The sequence below is a fragment of the Akebia trifoliata genome, chromosome 12 (assembly GCF_017979445.1).
Source record: "Akebia trifoliata isolate Shusen 1 chromosome 12, ASM1797944v1, whole genome shotgun sequence".
NCBI classification, from domain to species: domain Eukaryota; kingdom Viridiplantae; phylum Streptophyta; class Magnoliopsida; order Ranunculales; family Lardizabalaceae; genus Akebia; species Akebia trifoliata.
The window spans coordinates 16,679,431-16,702,119 of record NC_141386.1 but is presented as its reverse complement, the minus strand read 5'-3'; the positions used below and the strand labels follow the sequence as shown (position 1 = coordinate 16,702,119).

The 22,689-nt window shown below is 32.7% G+C and overlaps 1 long non-coding RNA gene across 3 annotated transcripts; it reads left to right on the top strand.

The window, feature by feature from the left end:
• The first annotated feature begins 1,633 nt into the window (after window positions 1-1,633).
• Window positions 1,634-8,449, top strand: LOC147388952 (uncharacterized). Of its 3 annotated transcripts, none has more exons than XR_015170923.1 (6): window positions 1,634-1,826; window positions 2,342-4,006; window positions 5,558-5,654; window positions 6,477-6,568; window positions 7,501-7,632; window positions 7,777-8,449. It is a non-coding gene; the product is annotated as an uncharacterized LOC147388952 (long non-coding RNA). The 3 variants fall into 3 exon arrangements; XR_015170924.1 differs by having other exon boundaries at window positions 2,342-2,739; window positions 7,777-8,440; XR_015170925.1 differs by having other exon boundaries at window positions 2,342-2,448; window positions 7,777-8,437.
• The last annotated feature ends 14,240 nt before the right edge of the window (window positions 8,450-22,689 follow it).

Sequence of the window (22,689 nt, the reverse complement as noted above, 5' to 3'; positions counted from 1 at the left end):
AAAAAAGAAAAAAAAAAGAAAACAGACTAAGTCAACAGTTTAAGATAAGTTGTGAATTTGAACTCAACCTTTCGATTTTCTTAAAAGAACATCTAAAAGATCCGAACTTCACAAAACATGAAGAAAATGTGAAATCAAGTCTACAATAAATAAAAAAAAACTTTGAATCCGAACTCGAAATCCTTACCTTTTTAAGTATAATTTCATCCAATCGATCTAGAACTCCTGAAGACAAACAAGAAGCTCATGTTACTCTCGAAGAAACCAAAACAAATTTTATAGGGAGAGAGAGATTTTTGTCGTTCCCTTCATTTCTCAAAGGAGATCAGAGCGATATATCATGACAAAGATGAGAGAGAGAGAGAAATCGAAGGAGATTGAGATGAAGAATGAGACAAGCCGAGATGGAGAATGAGAGACATATCGAAGGGGATTAGGAGATAAATGAGACCAGGAGAGGAACAATGAGAGAAATTGAAGGAAAGACACGAGTGGAGATTCTGAGATGATATATCAAAAAGATTTTACAGATAAGAGCCGCCGTATATTGTCTTCAAATTTAATAGGTTTTCGCATAGTGCCACCATTGTCATGTTGTTATCGATAGTCTAATGTCCCACTGTAGGACTAATTCATCATCTAAACCTTTCAACTTTCTCAATCTCATTATATTCTAAAACCCTCACCACCTCACCCTCAACCCAACCCAATTCTACACATACCCTAACCTAATCAAATCCAACTCAATCCCAAAGCCTATTGGACCTAAGCCAACCCTAAATCCAATCCAACCTAAACCATTACTCAATTCTTACCTAAGTCCAAAGTCATACCCATGATCACAATCAATCACCACAAAAATCAATGATTATCAAAATGGGATAATTGCCACCACGACAAGGCAACTTAAAAAATTTGATCTCATTCGTCTCTTCCCTTTATTCACGATCAACATGGTTCTAAATGCATTGATAAAAGAAGATTGTTTTGATATTTATGTGACAAGATTTGAGGTCTGGGAAGCCAGTTTTGACCTTCCTCCTTTGGTGTGTACAATCTAGGTTTTTTTTTTCAAAATTATGAATTGAAAGCAAAATTCAAATGATATACTTTGACATTTGAAAACAATTATTTTCATATTCTTTAAGATGCTCAACAGTTTTTTCTTGTTATCTTTATTGTAAGACTCGTCATAATTCTTTTCATAATTAATATTATAATAGTAATCTTGATTTACAATCTAGAAGTTAAGCCTAGTTGAAATTAATGTGGACTTTTAACCCAGCTTCTTCTACTCGAGCTACTTGATTTTAAAGTTTTTGCGTCATCTAGTCGCCTGACCCATCTACATGGTTTTAAAGTTTTTTTTATTCCAAAAGAGCCCTCAAAAAAATAATTTTTTTACTAAAATACTTTCATATGCTTGTTCCCAGGTGTAACTAATGGACTTAAACGTGTGCCCTTAGGACAGGTGTCGACAAGACCCTTATTTATTTTTTTGATCAAATACCCGAGTTAGACTTAAAAATCGGTGGAGACCGAGATGACTCACTCGAGTCATATCCGTTACGTGAAAGAGTCGATACAACTATATAAGGAACTTACCTTATTATGGGATCCATCGAAACCCTAGAATACGTCTAACACCTCATATTCTACCCTAACTTGTTCGAAACCTTCGCTTCTTCAACGTTAGCTTTTCACCCACAAACCCTAACCCAAATCTTCTTCTGTCTAGATTCCTTGTGTTAATCAAGTTACCGAGAAAAATCAAAATTTTCAGTCGCCACTAATGGCTTGGGCGAAGATCAAGTTATTTTTCCTCGGTGAGTCGTTGTTTAGCTTTGATCTGTAATCTTTTAATGTGATTGAAAGTCTGTATGTTTTTTTGTTTGATCGAAAGGTTCTTCCACTGTTTTCAGTCTTGATGGGTTTGTTTTATTGAACCATTTCTTAATTTCTGTACTAGAAATGAATCCCGAACCCATTGAGCAGATCAAGTGTTCAAGTTAAGGTTGAAAAAGTACAACTTTGTCTATCGATTTGGTTTTTAATAATTTTTCTGTTCGCTTTATCCAAAAAAGAAAAATCTCATTTTATTCTGATTGATTGGAAACAAACGCAGTGATAGATGGTCTTTAGATGGTGTACAATGCTGTTAATTTTATTTTCTTTTAAAAGAAAAAAGTTATATGTGGAGACATCTAGCAAAAAAGCCTCTCTTAATTAGGATCTCTAGTTTTTGGATCATGACCTTAGATACCAGTTTTAAATATCTTTCCATTCTTATTTGCTTTTTCATTGTTGAAAGTGTGATCTGTTTTAAATTTTGTGTTTGTAGGTCAATTGAAGGATATCTTCATAAAAGCCTTCAAGATGATAGAAATTAATTGTATGATATGCACTACAATAATGAAGTCACAGGTCCGATCCCAATTTATTCGAGAGGTATTATTCTTTTGTTCAATTTCTCTTTATTTGGTCGGACAATTTTATTATCTCAAGTTGAAAACAGGGATCAAATCTTTCTAAAGAATTATGATTTTCTTGTTTTTGAATTTTTGAAATTATGTTTCGCCTAGTACTTTTCAATAATAGATTCCAATGTGGCGCTCTCTTCTCTGAGCCATACCAGAATATTCGGTTTGGGTGGACCTGCATGTACGTCATTAATTATTTGTTGTATTCCCAAAGAATATGTTTGAAGGCAATCAATAGATCCATTTAACCATACCCAAGGTACTCAAAATTGATTAGTTTTTTTCCATTTCTATATTATAAATAGTTGAAGGCTTCCGATCTTTTAAAATTAATAAATATTCCATAAAATTATCAAGTTTCCATTTAATCTATGTATTCTGGTTTAAAACATTCATTTAGAAGTTTATATTACGTGTAAAGAAGATTAATTTTTGTTGTTTGAAAACACGAAATAATAGTCTCGTATCTTGTGAGAATAAACTGTAATGGTTCATTAAAAAAACGTGTTGTGTTCTAGAAAGGAAAAAAGCTTTGCGATGATTCATTAAAAAACATGCTTTCTCATGTTTTAAAACGAAAAGGAAATTTGCATGTAAAGAAGATAGAGTGCTTTTATCACTATAGATGTTTTTCATCTTATCTTTCATAAGAACTTGAACTGATGGATATCCAAAGTTTTTGGTGGCTCTAGTTTCAATTTCATTTATTTTGGAACCATAACTAGAAAGTTACGATTATTCCTGTTTTAGATATCTTAGGAACTAATCGACCCATTGGCACTCGTACAACTTATCATTCAATGGTTTCCTCCAGCACACAACGTTCATAGAAGTAAGACTTGCTCTCTATTAACGTGACTGTTAGGCTTTAAAGGAAACTTAGAGATCATTTTCGATCTTTTAGAGATTAACAAACTTTTTCCTAGGGATGAATTTTTCTTTGAATCCCTCACATCCCAACAATCATGTTGACATGGGTTGAGGCTAGCATTTTCCAAGAAAGTATGTATATTTTTAATAAATATAAATCAGTCCAACCAAATTGAACCATAGTTCAGCCAATTTCATAATTTTTTATGTAATTATCTGTTCAGTTTTTGAAGTATTGAATGAAATTTAAATTGTTTAGTTTTTTTAAGGTCTTGGTTAATCTTAAAAAATAGAAGTCAATTCATTTGGAAGATTAGATGATCTTGTTTGTTTTGATATTTATGTAAGGTTTCAGACACTTTCTACCCATTGATGAAATCTTTAATGCATTCAATTCTTTCTATAAACTATATTTTCTACTATAAATACACATAATGGGGTGGTAGAGAGAGAGAGAGAGAGAGAGAGGCATCAACAATCGTAGGTCCAAGTAGCAGAGAGAGAGAGAGAGAGACCGATCGTAGGTCGCACCGTCGCAGGGAGGGACCGATCGCAGGTCGTAGGGAGGAACCGATTGCAGGTCTCGCAGGGAGAAACCGATCGCAGAGACAAGATATGGGAGAGAGAGAGAGAGAGAGAGAGAGAGAGTAAACAAGGTAAGGGTTTTAAACAAATTTATATTTATAATTTTAAAATTCTATTTTGGTCCGGTTATTTACAAACCTTGAACCGAAAACCAAATCGAACCTATTGGTTCTTAATTTTTTTAATCCGAACCGAACCGTTATTTAATTAAAACCAAACCAACCCAATCCAAAATTCACGGATTGGTTCGGTTCTTGGTTTGAACCGAATTAAGTTGCACCCCTACTCCGTAGGATACTTGGGACGATAGACCAACAGTGCTAAGCTGATCGTTGGGGGTTTGGAGATGTTTTTTTGGCTGTTCTTTCTTACTTTCTTCCAATAAACAACTGTTGTTTGTCTGGTGGCAAAATGGAACCCAATTTATGCTTGGTGGATGTGATGTGTAGTGAGTAGGGAAAAGGTTCTTTATCACAATATCTTGGCAAAGGGCTGCGAAGGAGTGAATCTGAAAGTGGGGGAGGGAGAGGGGAGAGGGAGTTGGGTGAATGGGTTTCTATGCATTTTATTTTATTGTGAGGGTCAGTGCTGAAGCTATCATAAATAGCGATAACTTTCCGATCTTGAGCAATAGGATCAAAATCATCCTTCAAACTCTAGTGGTATACTTGCAAAATAAATGTACTTTGATAATCAAGTTAGACATCAATATAACAAATTAATGAGGCAAAGTTCATTGAATTGCCTACAAATTTTGTACTATTGGGTAATTTAATTATAACCTTCTTATTGTTTTTTCATTATTCCCCTGCCCAATAAGGATTTTGGTGCGCCTTACATGTCATGATTGTGCAAGTCTGCATGGTCTGTCAATTGTTCTAACAGGTCAAAAATGTGCCGCCTCCTCCACTTCATGAAAACCCTTGCTGAAATGGTGGGGGGATATGGCTCAACAATAGCTTGATACTTGAAAACAGACCATTCCTATCAACCATGTTAATGCTACTGACCCAACTGATTGATTGGAAACATTTTATATTCTTTATTTCATCTTTGGAATTAGTTCACTGGATGTGGCATTAATCCTTTATAGAACTTACCTCTCTCATAGACTTCTTTAAATTCATCAAAGCCATCTTTCTTGATTACAATGATAATTTCTTTTCATTATGTAAGAGCATCAAATTATGTTGGGAAACTGACTGAAATAGTTTAATGTTGCATGTCTACAGTTATATATATATCTAAGGATATGTTAATAACTTTCTATTTGTATTCTTTTATGTTTTACTTTTTCATGGAGAACTCTGCAAATGCTTTTGTCTTTTATATGATTAGCATGTGCACTGCCACACAACTTCCTCTAAAGTAAGCATACTTTAGGAAAATGTGATCATCTTATGTCTTTCTTACATAAATTGCTTGTCATTAACTTCTAGGATGCTTTGGAATTCTTTCTACACCTGGCAGAATATTTGTTCATTAGCTGTTGGATTTGGAAATAATCACTAATAATAACACGTTTGCTCGAAGGATATGGTAGCATAGAGGCCCTTTTTTTGGGTTGCACTTCTTTCACTTCATTATTTTGGTTATAATTGTGATTGGTAAAATATTTGCAGCCATTGGACTAATCCTGAAACTATTAATGACCCGGTCCTACTCAAACAAATGGAAGCAACGCTCGTTAATTCTATTGGACTGCTTCGAGAGCGGAAGGTACATTGTAGTCAATACTTGTTTATATAGGATTTAGATATTACTAGAGAAAACACTGTCGAAAAATATTAGGATGACAAGTGCCCTACCAAATGAAATCATCATGTTTTATAGAGCATCGGTAATTCCAGAAGTCCTAGGATCGATGCATGAATTAGAGAAGTGGAAATTAAGTTATTTTATGGGTAAAAGAACCTGAGAATCTCAATATGTTTTAACTTTCTCCTTAATCATGTGCTCAATATTGGAGGATTGTGATTTCAAAAAAGAGGACTATGTGGAAGACGTTCCCACTGTCAATGGAGTCGGGTATTTGTAAGAAGAGGAATGGTCATATAGTTGAAAAGCAAGTGTATCGCATCATGGTGGTTTAAAAGAAACTTTCATATGCCATTGGGTTGTCTTTCTAAGGAGTTCAATGGTGTAAGTTTTGATGAATTTATGTAGTTTTGATTTCATTACCAAAGGAGTTATTAACTTACTTTATACATTTTTATCTATTTTTAGCTAAAGAGGTTGCTTTTCCGTAGTTTTCGTGTTCTTGGGTTTCTTTGCAAGACAATTATAGACTTTACTTTTGACCTCAGTTTTTGAAAAAAAGTTGTCTTCTGTTCACTTTAGACATCACTTAAGAATGAATGTCAAACCTTCTAATATCACGCCCATTTTTGTCAGATTTTAGACATAATTCCTATAGTTTTTTCACAGATGTCTATAGTTTTAGACATCACATAAAAATCAATGTCTAAAGTCTTTTTTGTACTAGTGATTTACATTTTTAACTGCTGAAAGTATGATCTTTATTAAATTTTGTGCTTGTAGCTCAATCGAAGGATGCCCCAATTTTTTTGGGATAAGAGCTTAATTGAATAATTTGCACTGCAACCATGAGGTCAATGGTCCGATCCCCGAAGGTCTGCAGTTACTATTCATTCATTCAATTTTTCTATCAATAATAATGATAATTTATTTATTATTTTCAATGTAGGAAAAGGAAAATGCAAAGAAGTAAAATATAAACCGGGAATCATATCTTCCTTATTATTAAACTTTCTAGTTTTTCAATTTTAGAACATATGTTTGGCCAGATGCTTTTGCAAAATTAGATTCCAATTAACCAATCTCTTCTTTTGGCACTTAAGATTAATGGATCCATTAATAACGTCATTTAACATGACATCAATGTAATTGGTCGGCATCCTTCAAATACAAAGCTACCTGTTTGGATTGTAAAGGCCTATATTGCATGCTGTTTTCATAATCTTAATCATCACTCGAATCGAATCGTTGTTTTGTTCGACATCCGAATGGTTTTGATTGCTAACTTCATGGTTCATGTGCATAACATCCAAATAGCTTGGATCTTGTTTGGTGTGAAGAAAGGATTTCCCTAATTTTTTTTTTTTTTTGCTATTGTTTGGATAGGGTTTTATTTTTACTATGAAATTTGATTTTATTTGATTGGTGTCTATGATTTAGTTTTTCTTGGGGGCATCGGGTGTGTATAGAAAGGATTTTTTTGGATTTCTTTGACTACATAAATCTCTTTTGACTAGTGTAGTAAGGAAAAAGTTAACCTCGTTCTTTCTGCACTTATACTACTTAATTTACGAATGCTATTAATTAGTATTACAATACTAGATATTTTTATTCTTAAAAATTTAACCTTGTTTTGAAGACATTAGCATAAAATCGTACCAACTTACCCTTGTCGCTGTTAGTCCATCTATAAAATCTTTGGTGGACAAATTTTATTCTATTGCGTGGTGGATTAATTGTGCTTTGTTTGGATTCAGTCATGACTTTTTTTTTTTTAGTATATGGCCAACGTTGTTTCTTGTTTCAGTTGTGTCAACTAGAACAACAACAAATTCTTGAAAATTTCTTGAGGATACGCTAGGTGGATTTTCTCTGGTCCTAACTGATGTCCACCTGCTTAAAGTAAATGATTTCAACTTCTTGAAGATTCTTGTTCTAAGTGAGTTGTTGCCTCCTTGCTTCCTGTAACTGATTTATTTTTTTTAAGATGATCTTCATTCTCTATTTTGTTTTATCTATTATCCTTCTAGCTGACAAATCCTTAGAATAATTATTATACATTTCTTTTTTTTTTGCATCACAGGCAGTTCCTTTGGAAATTATCGAGCAGATGTACTTCCAGGGATTTACTAGAGAAAGTGTTGCTAGCCAACATGTTTGAAGTCAAGAATCTATGAAAAATTTATGAGCTCAAATGCCTTTGGAGTTTGTTGTACAAGAATCCAAAATCTGAGCAATTTACAAAGGACACGGATATGTATTTTAAACTTTTTTTATGCTAAGTAAGCAAATGGTGTATTAAGTAGAAAAATGTTGTACAGTGCTACTTGGGACATATCCACTATATGTAATTTTTATTTTTTTGCCAAGTAGAGGTTAAAAATAGAAAAATCTTGTATTGAGTGTCATTACTTGTGGGAATTCACATTTTGATTTAAATGAATGTTATTCTTTTTTGTTTTTAAGAGCAAAAAGACTAATGTGTCACTTTCTCTTTTGATGACTCTCTTCAAGAAGCTTCCTTGCATTTACTGGAGCCGAATATGAGCTCTTGGTTTCTGTTTTCGTTCTTGTGTTCATGTGTTTTTGCAGCACAACGCTAAGACATTCCATTAGAGACTTGAACTCCATCTTATTTGTAGTATATTCCAAAAGAACAATTTGGAAGTTTATAATTAAACTACCATTGAATCTCACATAATTCAACCACCTTATCATTTTCCATCAATATAGGCAAGTGGGGATCCCTTTTTCTAATATCGGATTAAAGTCAGGTAATGATGTGTGTTTCCTCGGCATCATTTTTTATTTTGGTCAATTGTATTCCTGAAGGCTTCTTTAAGAGCTTGAGGCGTCTTAGGCAAGTGGACCCTCACGCCTTTCCTATTTTTAATTGTAGTGGAAGCTTTAGGCTGGATGTTAGGAAAGGAAAATGTGAATGGTGATTTTGTTGGGTTCACACCGGTGATTTCTCTTTTACAATTTAGAGATGATAAGTGTTTGTGGGTGAGTTTAAGAAGCAGGTTGGTTTTCTAGGAGGTTTGTTGTGTTGCTTTGGAACGGCTTCAGGTTTGGGTATCAATTTTCGCACGAGTAAGATTTTTGCAGTTGAGAAAGTTTTGAGAGCACAGCTCTTGGTGGTTTATTTGGGATGTCAATTGGGGGAGTTTCCATCAACTTAGTTGGGTTTACCTTTGTGAGCGGCTTACAAAAGTAAAGCAATGTGAGATCTTGTAGTGGAAAAAGTTACTAGAAGGTTCAATCTTGGCAAGCAAGGTATTTGTCGAAAGGAGGGAAGGTGACTCTAATCAATAGTTTTTTGGCAAATATATCGGCCTATTTCCTATCATCACTATTCACCATACCATGAAATGTGGAAGAAAGGTTGGAAATGTTATTTTCTGATTATTTTGTGGCATGAAAAATTTGGCAAAAAGAAATACCACTTGGTGAGCTGGAAAAAAGTTTGTAAGCCTAACGGGAAAGAGGCGTTGGAAATTAGGAGACTCGAAGTAATGAATCAAACTTTGCTCGTGAAGTGATTTTGGAGATTCGGGGTGGAGTTCAATAGTTTGTGGAGGAAAGTAGTTGTGGCCAAGTTTAGGGCACAGTCATTTGGATGGGAAAGTAAAGCTATGAGACTATCCTTTGGTTGTGGGGTTTGGAAATAGATTCTTAAAGTTCTTTCAAAGTTTTGCAAGAGTATTAGATTCGTGGTGGTTTGGGAGAAAGAGTTAGGTTTTGGGAAGACATTTGGTGTGGGGAGGATTTACCCAGCTTGAGAACTTTCCACTAAAAGAGGATTATCGGTGTGTTCTTTTCTTACCAAGCTTAAGGAGGTGCAAGTTGGGCTCTTGTTTTTATAAGGAATCTTAATGATAGGGAGTTGGAAGGGGTGTCTACACTACTTCAATGTCTATTCTTAGTTAATTCCTTTTATGATTTGATAATGAGTACAATTTATACATTCTCATCAAAGAAAGTGTGGGGTAAAAATGTGCCATCAAAGGTATCATTTTTCATTTGGTGTACGGTTCAGAGGAATACTTTGACTATGCATCAACTGATGTTATGAGACATCCGAGGGCCTAATGTTTGCTTACTTTGCCTAAGAGCTGAGGAAATCATTGATCATCTTCTTCTCCATTGCATTTTCTCAAGACAAGTTTGGAACTTCTTCCTTAACAGGTTTGGTGTAGAAGGGTGTCTCCCTGCTTTTGTTAAGGCCTTATTCTTGTCTTGGCAAGAGTGGAGGTGTTCATTTATAGATGCTAAAAGAGTGTTGTGGAGGCTTACCATGTTTGCAATTTGTTGGGTTATTTGGAAGGATCATAATAATAGGTGTTTTGAAGGGAAAGAAGTGACGATTGTAGTGGTGTCCTTTACAGTACTATCTTTCATCTTTTTCTAGTCCAAAGTTTTATATGAGTTTAGGGTTGTGTTTTATGATGATTTTGTTGCTAGATGGGACTGGATTTGTAGTATTTCGTGCTTCTTGTTGTCGTCTGTCGTGTTCTTTGTTGCTTTTGTAGTACTAGTTGATCTTCTCGATCAGTTATTCATTAAATTATGCTATCTATCAAAAAATAAAAAAAAATGAACATAATCGATAGGATCGAAACCGATTAGTTTTCCATTATTTTGTATATAATAAATGGCTGAAGGCTTCCTTAACTTTACAATATATATTGATAAGCTCACTAACTTTTATGGTTAATATATAATACATAAATTTCAAAGTTTTCATTTAATCTTTGTATTCTGGTTGAAAATATCCATCTAGTAGTTTATTACTTGTAAAGATTAATTTTAGTTTCTGTAATAAAGTTGTCTCATATCTTATTTAACAAAATGTAATTATGTACGTGATTCTTTTTTAAGTAGAGATGTGTTCTCGAAAGAAAATTTTTTTCCAATGATTCATAAAAGATATTTTTGCATATTTTATGATGAAAAAGAAATTTGCATGTAAAGAAGATGGAATGATATCATCATTTAGATATTTTGTCTTATTTGAGATTCGGAATCAAAAAATTATGATGATTACGGTTCTAGATAACTTAGGAACCAAATAGGAAGCAAACCCATTGGCACTCCTACAACCCATCCTTCTATGGTTTCCTCTAACACACAACATTGGTAGTGGCATCTCTCACCACTTAATTTGAGTAAAGAAAAGTAAGTACAATTTTTATTTTTAATAAATATTATTTAGTTAAACCAAATCTTTGTTCATGAATGAGATGGGATTCCAAAATGGGGATTTATTTTTCTAATTCTTCAATTCTTTTTTAATAAATTATTTTAAATCAAGTTAACAATTTATTTGCTTGTGCAAGATGAGATGACTCATGCGAGTTAACTCGATATCGTAAAGGGACTAGATGAGATGATATTCTTAATTTTAAAATAAATAAGTTTGAAACATGATTTTAAAAATTGTGTAGAGGACTCACTTGAGTCATCTCCTTATCATTCGTGAACTAATTAGATAAATTGAACAAGTTAATAAATTAAACATATTAGAGGCAATCGGGTTTTTGTAAATCATTGTTAAAAATACTATTTTTTAAAGATATAAAAATGTTTTTTTTAAATAGAAATATGATATTCTAATGAACATATTTTAATTATTGCTAAAAGTGTGACGACTTGGAGGAGTCAACTGAATTAATGTTGGGAAACGAGTTTTGCAATTGAAAATTAAGGCCATGTTTGATGCAATTGTCAGAATCTGCTATAAGAAGCTGTTGTCAGAATTTGCTACTAAAAGTTGAAACATTGAAAAACATGTTTGATTGAGCTTTGTAAAAGTGTTGTGCTGTTTATCAAAATCTGATAATTATTGTTTGATACAGCTTCTGGATTCTGCTTTATTAAGGTAAAATGACCAGAATACCCTTAAGGTTGATAATGCACCCAGAATGCATGAAAACTATTAGAATACCCTTATAAATATATAATTACATTAAATATATACAAATATAATAAATTTCTATTAAAAATTTATAAATAATTATTTTAATTTTAAAAATTTTATAATTCTATAAAAAATTATTAAAAATTTATAATTCTATAGAAATTTCGACAACAATTCCTCTTAAAAAGGGACATGAAATTTTCCTGATAAAAAAAATACATGCATAATACGCAATGTTGATAATGCACCTAGAATGCATAAAAATTACCAGAATACCCATATAAATATATAATTACATTAAATATATATAAATATAATAAATTTCTATTAAAAATTTATAAAAATAATTATTTTAATTTTAAAAACTTAATAATTCTATAAAATAAAGGTTAATAATTCTAAAGAAATTTCGGCAGCATCTCCTCTTAAAAATGGACATATGAAATTTTCCTAATAAACAAAATATCTGCATAATATCGACGAGGTCAAATTCAAACAAAATGGGGAACCCAAGTATCACCAGTTTGTGAGAAAGATCACAATGAAGAATCTCTCTTGGCATACAAGGTTTTGAACCGAAAAAAAATTCTCTTTTAAGTACAAAATATAATGAGGTTTGAGGCCATTGCACAACTATAAGGGTCTTGGGTTTGGATTGTATTACAATGTAGTCTCTTTCTCATTTTATAAAGATGCTTCACAGTTATTGACAGATTGTAATGTGATCTTGCTAAGGATAATAAACATTCTTAATTTACCCCCTCAAAAATGATTAGTGAAGCTAAACATTATTATATTAACGATAAAATAACAACATAAGGGAACCATTGATGTATAATCAATGGCTAGTGGCTAGCCATTACTACTTTGTTACAACTCCAAGAGATAAGAGCTAAACTATCTACACCATTACCACCTCAATGCTTTTGGTTTGGTTCCAATGGAATTTTGTTCAGTTCTAGTTCTTATTTATTGGAACCGACCTATGTCGATTCGGTTCCAATTTGATCTCAATCCAAACCAAGTTGCACCCCTAGTTTAAGTAATGTAGAGATAAATAATTATTTTTTTATATGATAATAAGAATAATAATGGGTAATGTAATGTGATAGGATTCATGTCATATACCCATAGAAAACATAACAATTATATGTAACGATATATCATCGACATCGGCAACTTCATCTGGAAAAGGTCAAACTCATATCTATGGTACATTTCAATTAATAGGTTGGAATTGAGGAAAATAAAACAAAAATATGTCCCGAAATGGCTCGCTAGTTCAATGGAGTGTTAGAATCCAACATCTGATCAACAAGCATAATTCACCCAATTAGAAAAATGCAAAAAACATATGTTGATATTATAATCTCCCATACAAAGAACAAACCCACATTTTTTTTTCCTTTGATCCTTCCATTGAATTTTCTATAATAATTATAATAAATAAATAATAAAAAAAAACTCCAATTCTAAGAAATTTTCACAATATACAGAACCAATATGGGAATTTCAAGAAATTATGAGTCTTAGACCCATTACATAATCAAAATTTCAAATATCAATCAAAGAAAAACAACAGTACAAGCATACCCATTCATTCAAAATGTCCAAAAGAACTAAAAATAAAATCAAATAGAGTTCTTTCACTTCTTTGGGAGTAAAATGGCCAAAATCCCAAATAGCCATTAATAGTTCTAATCAAAAACAAAAAATAAAAAGTAAAATAAAATCAGTAGGGCATATTTACATGTAAAGAAGATTAATTTTTGTTGTTTGAAAACATGAAATAATAGTCTCGTATCTTGTGAGAATAAACTATAATGGTTCATTAAAAAAACGTGTTGTGTTCTAGAAAGAAAAAAAGCTTTGCAATGATTCATTAAAAAACATGCTTTCTCATGTTTTACAACGAAAAGGAAATTTGCATGTAAAGAAGATAGAGTGCTTTTATCACTATAGATGTTTTTCGTCTTATCTATCATAAGAACTTGAACTGATGGATATCCAAAGTTTTTGGTGGCTCTAGTTTCAATTTCATTTATTTTGGAACCATAACTAGAAAGTTACGATTATTCCTGTTTTAGATATCTTAGGAACTAATCGACCCATTGGCACTCGTACAACCTATCATTCAATGGTTTCCTCCAGCACACAATGTTCATAGAAGTAAGACTTGCTCTCTATTAACGTGACTGTTAGGCTTTAAAGGAAAACACATATTTCTTAGAGATCATTTTCGATCTTTTAGAGATTAACACACTTTTTCCTAGGGATGAACTTTTCTTTGAATCCCTCACATCCCAACAATCATGTTGACATGGGTTGAGGCTAGCATTTCCCAAGAAAGTATGTATATTTTTAATAAATATAAATCAGTCCAACCAAATTGAACCATAATTAGGCCAATTTCATAATTTTTTATGTAATTATCTGTTCAGTTTTTGAAGTATTGAATGAAATTTAAATTGTTTAATTTTTTTAAGGTCTTGGTTAATCTTAAAAAATAGAAGTCAATTCATTTGGAAGATTAAATGTTCTTGTTTGCTTTGATATTTATGTAAGGTTTCAGACACTTTCTACCCATTGATGAAATCTAGAATGCATTCAATTCTTTCTATAAACTATATTTTCTACTTTAAATACACGGAATGGGGTGGAATTTTCATATTATTTACGAAAAAATGTTATAAAGTACAGATTAAGTGTATTTAAACCAATATAGAAACATTAAATTTTAAAATGTGAAGTACTTTGTAGTCAGACTTGACCTTCAAGCAATCTTTTCTTCTTCTTCATCTTTCGTTTGTTTTGTCTTGTTTTTAATTCCATAACTAATTTGTTGCTTCCTTGCTTCCTGTAACTCATCTATTTTTTTAAGATGATCTTCATTCTTTATTTTGTTTTATCTATTATCGTTCTAGCTGACAAATCCTTATAATTATTATTATACATTTCTTCTTTTTGCATCACAGGCAATTCCAATGGAAATTGTTGAGCTGATCTACTTCCAGGGATTAACTAGAGAAAGTGTTCCGAGCCAACATGTTTGGAATTCAAGAATCTAAGAAAAATTTATGAGCTCTAATGCCTTTGGAGTTTGTTGTACAAGCATCCCAATTTCCATCCAAAATCTAAGCAATTTACAAAGTAAGGACACGGATATGTATTTTAAATATTTTTTTATGCTAAGTAAGCAAATGGTGTAATAAGTAGAAAAATATAGTACAGTGCTACTTGGGACATACCCACTATATGTAATTCTTACTTTTTTTGCCAAGTAGAGGTTAAAAATAGAAAAATCTTGTATTGAGTGTCATTGCTTGTGGGAATTCACTTTTTGATTTAAATGAATGCTATTTTTTCGGTTTTCAAGAGCAAAAAGACCAATGTGTCACTTTCTCTTTTGATGACTCTCTTCAAGAAGCTTCCTTGCATTTACTGGAGCCGAATATGAGCTCTTGGTTTCTGTTTTCGTTCTTGTGTTCATGTGTTTTTTCGAACAACTCCAAGACATTCCATTAGAGACTTGAACTCCATCTTATTTGTAGTATATTCCCAAAGAACAATTTGGAAGTTTATAATTAAACTACCATTGAATCTCACATAATTCAACCACCTTATCATTTTCCATCAATATAGGCAAGTGGGGATCCCTTTTTCTAATATCGGATTGAAGTCAGGTAATGATGTGTGTTTCCTCGGCATCATTTTTTATTTTGGTTAATGGTATTCCTGAAGGCTTCTTTAAGAGCTTGAGGCATCTTAGGCAAGTGGACCTTCTCGCCTTTTCTATTTTTAATTGTAGAAAATCACTGGTCTTACCCCAAGGAAAGGAAAACGTGATAGTGATTTTGTTGGGTTCTCCTCGGGGTAAGACCGGTGATTTCTCATTTACAATTTAGAGATGATACTTTAGTGTTTGTGGGTGAGTTTAAGAAGCAGGTTGGTTTTCTAGGAGGTTTGTTGTGTTGCTTTGGAATGGCTTCGAGTTTGGGTGTCAATTTTTGCACTAGTAAGATTTTTGTAGTTGAGAAAGTTTTGAGAGCACACTTGTTGATGGTTTATTTGGGATGCCAATTGTGGGAGTTTCCATCAACTTACTTGGGTTTACCTTTGTGAGCGGTTTACAAAAGTAAAGCAATGTGGGATACTGTGGTGGAAAAAGTTACTAGAAGGTAGAGATCTTGGCAAGCAAGGTATTTTTCGAAAGGAGGGAAGGTGACTCTAATCAATAGTGTTTTGGCAAGTATATCGATCTATTTCTTATCACTATTCATCATACCAAAAAATGTGGAAGAAAAGTTGGAAAAGTTATTATGAGATTTTTTTTGTGGCATGAAAAATTTGGCAAAAAGTACCGCTTGATGAGCTAGAAAAAGTTTGTAAGCCTAAAGGGAAAGGGGTGTTGGGAATTAGGAGACTCGGAGTAATGAATCAAACATTGCTTGCGAAGTGGTTTTGGAGATTCGAGGCGGAGTGCAATAGTTTGTGGAGGAAAGTAATTGTAGCAAAGTTTGGGGTGTAATCATTCAGATGGGAAAGTAGAGCTATGAGACCATCCTTTTGGATGTGGGGTTTGGAAATGGATTCTTAAAGATCTCTCGAAGTTCTGCAAGAGTATTAGATTTGTGGTGGTTCGGGAGAAAGAGTTAGGTTTTGGGAAGACATGTGATGTGGGGAGGATTCACCCTTTTTGAGATTTCAAAAGTTTGAACTTCTTTTCACTAAAAGAGGATTACCGGTGTGTTCTTTTCTTACCAGGCTTAAGGAGGTGGAGGTTGAGCTCTTGTTTTTATAAGGAATCTTAATGATAGGGAGTTGGAAGGGGTGTCTGCGCTGCTTCAATGTCTAGTCTTAGTTAATTCCTTTTATGATTTGATGATGAGTACAACTTTACATTCCCATCAAAGAAATTGTGGGGTAAGAATGTGCCATCAAAGGTATCATTTTTCATTTGGCGTACGGTGCAGAGGAAGACTTTGACTATGGATCAACTGATGTTAAGAGACATCCAATGGCCTAATGTTTGCTTACTTTGCATAAGAGCCGAGGAAACCATTGATCATCTTCTTCTCCATTGTGTTTTCTTGAGATAAGTTTGGAGCTTCTTCCTTAATAGGTTTGGTGTAGAAGAGGTGTCTCCCTACCTTTGTTAAGGCCTTATTCTTGTCTTGGCGAAAGTGGAGGTGTTCTTTTAGTGATGCTAAAAGAGTGTTGTGGGGGCTTACCATGTATGCAATTTGTTGGGTTATTGGGAAAGATCATAACAATATGTGTTTTGAAGGGAAAGAAGTGACGATTGTAGTGGTGTCCTTTACAGTTCTGTCTTGCATCTTTTTGTAGTCCAAAGTTTTATTTGAGTTTAGGGGTGTGTTTTCTGATGATTTTGTGGCTGGATGGGATTGGATTTATAGTATTTCGTGCTTGTTGTCGTTTGTCGTGTTCTTTGTTGCTTTTGTATTACTAGTTGGTCTTCTCGATCACTTATTCATTAAATTATGTTATCTATAAAATAAAATAAAATAAAAAAAACCAAACATAATCGATAGGATCGAAACCGATTACATTATACACGAAGTACCTTAAACCGATTAGTTTTTCCATTATTTTGTATATAATAAATGGCTGAAGGCTTCCTTAACTTTACAATATATATTGATAAGCTCACTAACTTTTATAGTTGATACATAATACATTAATTTTGAAGTTTTCATCTAATCTTTGTATTCTGGTTGAAAATATCCATCTAGTAGTTTATTACTTGTAAAGATTAATTTTAGGTTCTGTAATAAAGTTGACTCATATCTTATTAAACAAAATGTAATTATGCAGGTGATTCTTTTTTAAGTATGTTCTTGAAAGAAAAATGTTTTCCAATGATTCATAAAAGATATTTTTACATATTTTATGATGAAAAAGAAATTTGCATGTAAAGAAGATGGAATGATATCATCACTCAGATATTTTGTCTTATTTATTTCATAAGATTCGAATATTCAAAATTTTGGTTGTTCCAATTTTAGTTCTACTTATTTGAGAATTCAGAATCAAAAAATTATGATGATTACGGTTCTAGATAACTTAGGAACCAAATTGGAACCACTTAATTTGAGTAAAGAAAAGTAATTACAATTTTTATTTTTAATAAATATTATTTTGTTAAACCAAATCTTTGTTCATGAATGAGATGGGATTCCAAAATGGGGATTTATTTTTCTAATTCTTCAATTCTTTTTGAATAAATTATTTTAAATCAAGTTAACAATTTATCTGCTTGTACAAGATGAGATGACTCATTCGAGTTAACTCGATATCATAAAGGGACTAGATGAGATGATATTCTTAATTTTAAAAGAAATAAGTTTGAAACATGATTTTAAAAATGTATAAGACCAAGAGGACTCACCTGAGTCATCTTCTTATCATTCGTGAACTAATTTGATAAATTAAACATGTTAAGGCAATCAGGTTTTGTAAATCATTGTTGAAAATACTATTTTTTAATGATATAAAAATGTTTTTTAAATAGAAATATGATATTCTAGTGAACATATTTTAATTATTGTTAAAAGTATGATGACTTCGATGAGTCAACTGAATTAATGTTGGGAAACGAGTTGTGCAGGCGAAAACTAAATTTAGAAAAGGACAGGACAAAAAACTGAATACCCACAATATCCTTCAACTCTAAAATGGAAACAAAATCCCACCAAAATCTCCCATCTGTGGGAGTAAGTTGTGGCTAAACTCTAAGCTGAAAAGTGATTCGATCTTTTATATAATGAGTTTTGGAGATCCACCAAACCCTAAACTTTACCCTACAACTCAGACACATCTCACCCCAAAACCCTAATCCACTTCTTTTGTCTTAACTCTTAATTACTTTGTTTGTCGTCCATTAACGACTCTGGCGAGGATCAAGTGATTTTTCAGTGGTAAGCAGTTGGTTCACTGTCCTCATAATCTTTTAATGTGATTGAAATTGTAGACACCCCAATTTGTAAGGGTCCCACTTAAAATGGGCTAAAAAATGATGAATTTTATCAAAAAAATCATTTACGAGCCTAAGGGCCCAAATTTTTAAAATTTGATCATTTTTTTTTTCAAATCAAAAGCCTTAGGACTTCCAATAGCCCAATGGCCCACCATAGGACTAATTCATCATCTAAACCCTACAACTTTCTCAATCTCATCATATTCTAAAACCCTTACCACCTCACCCTCAGCTCAACCCAATTCTAATCATACCTTAACCTAATCAAGTCCAACTCAACCCCAAAGCTCATTCGACTAAACCAACCCTAAATCCAATCCAACCTAAACCATTACTCAATTCTTACCTAAGCCCAAAGTCATACCCATGATCACAACCAATCACCACAAAAACCAATGATTATCAAAATGGGACAATTGTCACCACCACAACTCACCTCCTTAAGTCCATCTACCCAAACCCATCACCATTCTCAAAAAGTTAATCAACCGTCACCCATGGCATAGCCTACCCCCATCATTCTCTCCAAACCTATCACCACGAGCCATCCCCACACCCCTTCTCCTTAATCAAATCACCTAACACACCCTCACACCATTTTGACACTTGTCATCATCTTCTTCACCTTCCCAAAAATATCAATAACTACCCCCTTACACCACCATTCTTCTAATCAAAATCCACTTCCCTTAACCCCACCTAACACTCAACTCAAATGGATTGAAAGATCCAACCTATTTGGATTAAGAACAACCTACTTACACCACCTTCTACATATACCCTCCCTTTAATCTCAAATTTCATATACCTCACTCATAATCTCATGTCATTCTACACCATTCCATACTTTCACCTCATTTTATCCCTAAAAGCCATCCCCAAAATCCTAGATCCCCCCTTCCCTAATTTTCTCACAAACCCCCAAGTCTTGAAAAATCCTATCAAGTTTCAATTCTCTCAACTCTTCTCTCTCTCTCTCTCTCTCATGGCATCTACAGTTACACCTTTCAACCATTAAAAAATTCTACATAACTAACACCATGACTAAGATAAAAAAGCCCATACCTTGAAGGAAAAGAAGAAAAGTCAAAATAGAAAAAGAATGAAGTAGAGTAAGGACAATGAAAAAGGGATAACTCCCTTCTTTTTCTTCCCTCCATACTTTCTCCTCTTTTATTACTCCCCTCTCTTTATTTTTTCTTCTAGAATAAGCCTAAGATGTAATGTATACCTTCCCTTACTTCTGGTAGATTAGGTTTTGGCTCAGTTGAAATGGTAAGGGTTGAAAACCCTTTTCAAAAACATTTCTTAAAAATTCCTACACCTTGCACTCACCACAAAATATTTTGAAACTAAGACTTTGGGTCATTTTCTTATGAAAGTGGGTGCTTGAGCAATGAGTCTAAATTTTTTCAAAAATGTCTAAAGGCATGGATCATAGAAGGGCCCCTTCCTTAATAAGGAAGCCCTCGTCAATTTAAGCCAAAATCGAAGCCCCTCGTACTCAATGGCACAAACCGAGTTTTATTGATTTTTATTTTCATTTTTTGAAAAATAACCAAATCCAAGGTATCACTTTTGGTGGAAGGAATAGGGTGCCTAATACCCCTTTACTTAGATTTTAGGTGGACCAACATCTTTATTCGTGCGAAAGTCATTATAAATAAAAACGAGTGCTCGAAATCCTTTTTCAAGTGCCCATTCACACCCCTTTTTAAAAAAGAATGCTAACAACACTAAATCCAAGTAGTAGAGATATTCGAACTCGAAAATCTCATGTCTACAGCTTGGGGACTCTACTTGAGTGCATGAAGGTCCTCCATTTTTTATATTTGATCATTTTTCAAATAAAAAAATATATGTTTTCATTTGTTTGTTTTATCTTATCTACTAACGTTCATTATATTTATTTTTTTTTCCATTTTTGTTGTGGGAGAATGTATGTAATATTTACTTACTTTTGCTTTACATTTTCTAGGACAAATACTGTGTAAGGATGAATACGTCTTTTCAAAAATGCACATACACATACACATGTGCTTTACAACCACCCCCACCCTTGTTCAAAAGTTAACCCTGGATGTCAGTACTCTCAAGCCCCCGAGATCGTTATTTTGGGTAGGAGGGAGGAAAACATCCATCCCATTTACCAATATAAAACTTCGACACTTTAATTTACATTAACGTTTGAAGAATGGATATTCGGAAACTTCCTATGAACCCGCATGCATTGAAGCACTATTAGTAGACCTAAGACATTAACCACTTCAAAATCAAATGCATATCCATCCCATGTTCATGTTGTTGTAATTTCAAAAGCCCACGAAGGTAGATTATAAAGCCCATAAGGACGCCTAAGAGGGCAAAATTGTATAGATTTAGCTATTTTTTTATTTTACTTTTCCCTATTTTATCTCCTTCTAGCTAAAAGAGAAGCACTCTTTTTTCTATTTACTATCTCATTTGAAAAACACAAAAAAAATATATGACAAATTTTTGGCTCCAGGAAAAAAAAACCAAAGGCGATGTCCCTTAAAATTCGAACCAACAAGCTTAAAATATTTTTTTGCTCGAAATTGAACCTATTGGTCCGTGTTTCAAGTACGAACCAATATTAAATACCCCAATTTGTATTTGAATTACATACTTAAAAAAAATTTACTTCTTTCATTTTTTTGACCTATGATCACAGTTATTGTTTTTTTCTTGTTTACCTCTCAGATTTAAAGCTTAATAAGTTGAAATGTACCAAATTGTTCAATCCTTAATGTAAACACCTCATTTTTACATTCGATAATTCGTCACTCGGTTATTGTGGCTCTTAATAATGGGTATAGAATATACGAAAAAGTAGGCTATTGAGAGGCCCTTTCCCAATTTCTCTTAACTCCTTCCACTTCTTTCCTCATGACATCGAGAATTGAGAAAGATTGACATTGAAACTGAAAGAAGTCATTCGTCAAAATATAAAAAGATCTAAAAAATGACAAAACTACCCCTCGTGAGCCCCACATTTTTGAAATGTTTCGAAAGAACTAATGTTACACTTGGAATGTGATTTCGAGTTTGACAAGACTAAAATCAATGAAAATAGAGAATTTTTACGATAAATTGAAAAAATAATAAAAATTCCCCTCGATATTTGACTTTTATATAGAGACCTCAATTCTTAGAAAAATGTGACTAAAAATAAATTTCCAATAACATTATCATGCATTGAAAAAGTTTAGAAACAACCACGCTTAAAAAAATAAAAAATTTCACATAAAATGATGATTTTCGTTGTGCGAAATGACACTTTTTCGTCACAGAAAATAACAATAAATTTTATATAAAATGATAAATTCCGCTACATGGGAAGACAACCCTTGATCTCATTCACTTTAAGCCACGATCTAAAAACTTAAATTTTATTTTAGAACTAATTTCAAAATTAAATAAAAAAAATAACTTTAATTTGAAATTTAAAAATTGAAATATACGAATGCTCAATTCTGAAAAATTGTAAAATATTGAAACCCACAAAATATTCAAACATCAAGCCTATAATCTAAACCTTAGATTAACCAATCGCCAATAAAAATAATCAATTGATATAAAATGTAAGACAAATTGAGCCCATCAATACAAAATTTAACATCGATCGCCAATCAATAAATTAAATTTGATCCTAACAAATTAAAATCGAGAAATTGATCTCTTAATCAAAATTAAACCAATCAAACCCATCAATGCAAGAATCGAACCTTGATCTCGTAAACTCTTTAATCATCCAATTAATTGTAAAATCAATCACATAAATCGGACCAATCAACAAATTTAACTTAAATTAATTGATCTAAGCCTCCAATCAACAACCAACCGATTGCAAAGAAAAATTAAGAGTTGTCAACATCGACCAATAAACACATGAGGCTTAAGGATGAGTGATAAAGTCGAGTTGCATAACATTAACCCTCCCCTACAGACCCACGTGATTCCTTAGAAAGAAATGGAAATAAAAATGAAAAGGATATCACTCTTTTTTATTCGGTCAAAAGAAGCCAAATAGAAAAAAGAAGAAAAAAGGAAAGAGAATA